General features: G+C 41.2%; 1 pseudogene; it reads left to right on the top strand.

Moving 5' to 3' along the window:
- Positions 1-678: 678 nt before the first annotated feature.
- Positions 679-2,125, top strand: LOC106940381 (one cut domain family member 2 pseudogene; annotated as a pseudogene).
- The last annotated feature ends 3,159 nt before the right edge of the window (positions 2,126-5,284 follow it).

Raw genomic sequence — 5,284 nt, 5'->3', positions numbered from 1 at the left:
GAGAAGATCTCCAGGAGAACAAAAAGATTTAAACTCCTGAAACACTTTAAAACTGAACAGATTCCTAAAACTGAACAGATTCCTAAAACTGAACAGATTCCTAACTCTCAAGAGATTCCCAACTTTGAACAATTCCAAAAAATGAATAATAGATTCGCAAAGGTGAACTACTTCCCCAAACTGAACAGGTTCATAAAACTGAACTACTTTATTCTCGAACGAGTTTATTGTTGTAAAATTTAAATAAATAAATTGTAATTTGATTTATTTTACTTTCTTATCGCGGCCCAAATACTCCGTCGTAACTACCCCACTCTGAAAATGAACAGAAATTGTGTGTAAATTCACCCCACAGTGAAAAGTCACGCTGTAAATGCTGCTTCTCTTCAATTCGCTGATTGGTCGGATCCGCATATAGCCACGCCCTCCACATCTCCCTCCTGGGCTCTGATTGGTCCGCAGAGCCGCCATTCCAGTTCGCGCCTCCTCGGAGCGGCAGCCCGGTTCGTCCCCCGCCTCCTCCCGCAGCAGGGTGGGTTGAGCGGCCGGGTAGGGACCGTGGACAGCTCCGCTCCGAGGAGCAGAGCAGCACCGGAGGAGGAGAGGGCTGGATATGGGGGAGCCGCCGCACAGGCCCGTCTGATCCAGAGAAACACACAAAGAGCTGGAGCCGGCGGAGGAGGAGGACGGGGAGAGTACCGGTTCTGACCCATCCCGGAGGAGCAGCAGGAGACATAATTCCGCTCGACCCAATGGACTGAGAGGACAGATGAATGAAGACTGCCTACACTAACGCCTATCGATGCCTGGCCAAGGACCTGGACGCGTACGCCATGAACCCGGACATGACAATGGACGGCCTCGGCAGCCTCCACGGCGGGGTGGCCCCTGACGCGGAGCTGATGAGCGGCGGCTCTTCGGGCCTCCGGATCCACCAGGACCTGGCGCCGCGGCCGGCCATGGTGTCCGGGATGATCCTGGAGGGCAGCGGGGAGTACCGTCCGGAGCTGTCGCTGCCGCTGCACCACGCCATGAGCGTCCCGTGCGACGCGACGTCCCCCGGGATGAGCGGCACCTACACCACGCTGACCCCGCTCCAGCCGCTGCCGCCCATCTCCACCGTGTCCGACAAGTTCCACCACCACCACCACCACCACCACCAGCGGCTGCCCGGGAACGTCAGCGGGAGCTTCACCCTGATGCGGGACGAGCGCGGGCTGCCGGGGATGAACAACATCTACACCCCGTATAAGGACCACATGTCCGGGATGGGTCAGAGCCTGTCCCCGGTGCTGGGTAACGGCCTCGGCTCCATCCACAACACCCAGCAGGGGCTCCACAACTACGGCTCCAGCTCGCACGCAACCCACGACAAGATGCTGAACTTCGACCACCAGCACCGAGGCCTCGGTGGCCCGCCGGCCGGGATGATGCCGCACCTGAACGGGATGCACCACCCGGGCCACCACCCCCACCCGCACCTCCAGTCGCCGTCGCACGGGCCGGTGTTGGCGTCCACGCGGGAGCGACCGCCCTCCTCCTCGGGGACGCAGGGGGGCGGCGGGTCGGGGCAGCTGGAGGAGATCAACACCAAGGAGGTGGCGCAGAGGATCACCGCGGAGCTGAAGAGGTACAGCATCCCGCAGGCCATCTTCGCCCAGCGGGTGCTGTGCCGCTCCCAGGGGACGCTGTCCGACCTGCTGCGGAACCCCAAGCCCTGGAGTAAACTAAAGTCCGGCCGGGAGACCTTCCGGAGGATGTGGAAGTGGCTGCAGGAGCCCGAGTTCCAGCGGATGTCGGCGCTCAGACTGGCAGGTAGGAACCCCGGAGCAACCCGGAGAAACCTGGAGGAAAAAGCTGGAGTTTCTGGGGAGTTCTGGATCTTTGAACAGGGGCGTCCAAAGCGAATTGGTGGCCCCAGGATTGATTTTGTTATTGTGCCCCCCTGACTTCAGTTAAAGGAAAATATACATTTGTTAATTCACTTTTTCAATTAACTTTTTTCCAATTTTAATCAAAATGAAAATTATTATTGACGAATCGTCAACTTCCTGAAGTAATGGCCTAAGTTATTTTTTGTCAGAAGTGAATTTTTTTGCCATCGTTTGACAAAAAAGAGGCGTTAATTAATTATTTAATTTATCTAATTTTGCCAAAATCACTTTTGGCTGCAACAAAACAAAACAAAACAAAAAAAAACTTTTTTGACAAAAATGTTATTTATTTATGTATTTATTTATTGCCTAACTCATCTTCTGGCAAAAAAAGAGATTATTATTTCTTTCTTTCCTTTTGTTTTGCCAAAATTACTTCTGGCTACCAAACAATCAAACAAACAAACTTTGTTTTTTGCAAAAAAGTGTTTTTTTTTCTTTTTGTTGCTTGAAACATCTTTTGGCTGCCACTAAAAAAATCGCTTATTTGAAATGAAATGAAATGAAATGAAATTTTATTCGAACATGATACAAATATAAAATAAAATAGTGCACAGTAACAAGAAGTGCATAAGAAAGAAGAGAAAATACAGATTTTTTTGTTTCAGTTAACATATCATGCTCAAAATGGGGTAGGAAGAAGTGAGAACTTATAAACTCCTACCCCTAAACAAAAAAAAAGTTGGCAAAAAAAAAGTTTTTTTATTTGTGTAAATCATGTTTTAGCAAATAATTACTTTTCCCAGTATTTTAGGAAGGTGACGATCTGTTAAATACAAAACAAACATTCGTCTTTTATAACAAAGAATCATGTCGATCCAGACCCTTGAACTGAAAAGTCAAATTTGCTGCATCCAAATAAATTTTTTCTTAATATTTTAAGTAAATGCTTGGCTAAAAGTAAAGAACATTTTGAAAGAAAATGACCTAAACCCTGAGATTAAATGTATTATATTTAATACATCAAATGTAAATTTTGTTTCTACAATCAATAACATCCCTTTTCTAAAAAAAAAAAAAATCAAAAAACAAACAAAAAAAACTTTATTTGTTGTGTTTTATTTTTTTATTGACTCGACAATTTTGGCGCATCTAACAAAAAGTTTGTACACCCTGCTTTAGAATAAAATTAATTACTTCATTAAAAGTTTTCCTTGGGCTTCAAAAGTATTTGGAATCAGGTCCAGTTAAAAAAATAAACAAAGGATTATTTTATTATTATTATTATTATTATTATTATTATTATTATTATTATTATTATTATTATTATTCCTGGTTGTTTCAGGAGAAATGGGAGGAAATGTAAAAAATTCCCACACTAAGCGGCTTTGTTTTGGTTTCCTCTGCGCTCCTCGTCTGAACGGATGATTATTCGGAATCGCTGCTGTTTTGATTACCATTATTGATCAATAACAAACCCGGATCGATAGGAAATGACAAGGTCGTGGGATTCCCCTCCATCAGCCCCTTGCTTCCCGCTCTGACGCTCCAGGTTTTCCTTCTTCTCTCCCTGTGAGCCGAAAACAGAAAACACCTAAAATTCGCCTCCAGTCTTCAGTTAAATGAATTAAATTAAAACAAAAAGAAGAGATAAAATGAGGAGGAATGTTGGACGTGTTTAATTTGTGGTAAATAAAATGGGTCCTGTTTGATGTGTTAGAGGAATATTTTTGTGTTTGTCTGAGGAGCGTCGGTGGGTCTGCTGCCCCCTCTAGTGAGGAAAACCCGGCTGGTGTCCCGTCAGGGAGCCTCTATTGTCTGCAGCCTCTCCGGCTGCTTCGCTGCCATGGCTGTTGGTTTGTGGGCAGATTGGATCAAACTGGAGGGATTTCTGTTCGTTTTGTCTCATCCTGGTGGATCTGACCTCATTATTATTATTATTCATGTAAAAACGCTCAGGTCGCTTCTCGTTTATCATATTTTAACATTTTTTTTATGTCTAAAATGTCCCATATTGTTTAAAAAATAACTGAATATTATTTGCTTATTTTTCAGTAATTTTTATTTAACTCTGGAGCTAAATCAATTAATTTACATATCAGTCTTACAAACTGTTTTAACATCTTTCTTCAGGGGTAAAATTATTTCAACATTATATGTAAAAAAATAAATACATTTTGTCAGTTTATTCTGCAATAAATGCATCTAAAACTGAACTTAATTTAAAAAAATCTGCATTTAATTTTCTAACATATTTTAAGTTTCTGTATTCTGAAGAATTGTTTAAATTCGTTACTTTTCATCAAGAACAAACTCTTTATATCCCTGCAGAGTATTTAGTTAAATTTGAATAAAATGAAAAGAAACGTCTTTAAAAACACACTGCAGTAATTTCAGTTCATATAGTATAAAAACTTTAAATAAAATACATTCTGCTCTGTTTACATTTCTTTCACATTTTCACTGATTAATTATAATATTTTGGTGTTGCAACCTGTTTTTTTGTTTCACAATCACAGCGTGAACTTTGGGATGTTTGGCAACGTTTGCAGCGAATCACAGCCGTTCCTCTTTATCTCTGTTGGCCTCAGCAGCATTTTATCTGCTCAGTTCAGGCAAATATTTCCTCAGACTGTTGAGCTCAAAACTTTATTTTCCTCATCTGACAAACAAACTGGTTCTGAGGAGGAAAGAATCTGAAAATGTGATTTTTAGATCCCAACGAAGAGATAAAAATAAGCCGAAATTACAAAACAAGTGGTTTTAACAAACATTATATTTATTTTTTATATTTAGAATACAAATAAATTAGATTTAAAGCATTTCCTTGAGAAATTCCTCTTTAAAGTAAAAAAAAAAAAAGTTTAAATAAATATCAGATATGTATAATATATACGTCATGAATTAAATCGGTAAAATTAGCCTAATAATTCTTTGACTTTGTAACAGAATGTCCAAAAAAGACTAATAGTTGTAAGTTACAGCCAATTTGCATAAACATTTCCATTAAGATTTTATGATTTGTAAATTAAAGCTCTTGATTGTTGGAGAAATTAAATTTTTCTCTTTTAATTTGAAATATTTTCATCTGTTCACCTGCATCTTTGCTACATTTACTCTGTAGAAATAGAAATATTTCTGTTTAAATCATTCCTAAAATAGGAGTAAAGTCAATGTTTTCCCAATGTAATGAGACCTAATTAGTTAGATTACTGCCTTCAGTTTGTTGGAATAATAATCATCTGATAATGTGAAATTTAAAATGTCTGCTGAGTTTAGTTATAGGAAATGAAACAGTAACTGCAGCAGCTGCTGCTCCTCTTTAAGAATGCATCAGAAATTAGTGCTGAAGTTTCCCTGGTCTGATAAGTGGCCCGATGACCCGGATCCGATTATCTTTGCAGAATCTG

This window comes from Poecilia latipinna, unplaced genomic scaffold (assembly GCF_001443285.1).
Source record: "Poecilia latipinna isolate Pla-1442-1.1 unplaced genomic scaffold, P_latipinna-1.0 Scaffold3203, whole genome shotgun sequence".
Lineage (NCBI taxonomy): Eukaryota > Metazoa > Chordata > Actinopteri > Cyprinodontiformes > Poeciliidae > Poecilia > Poecilia latipinna.
This window is presented reverse-complemented; position numbering and strand designations above follow the sequence as displayed.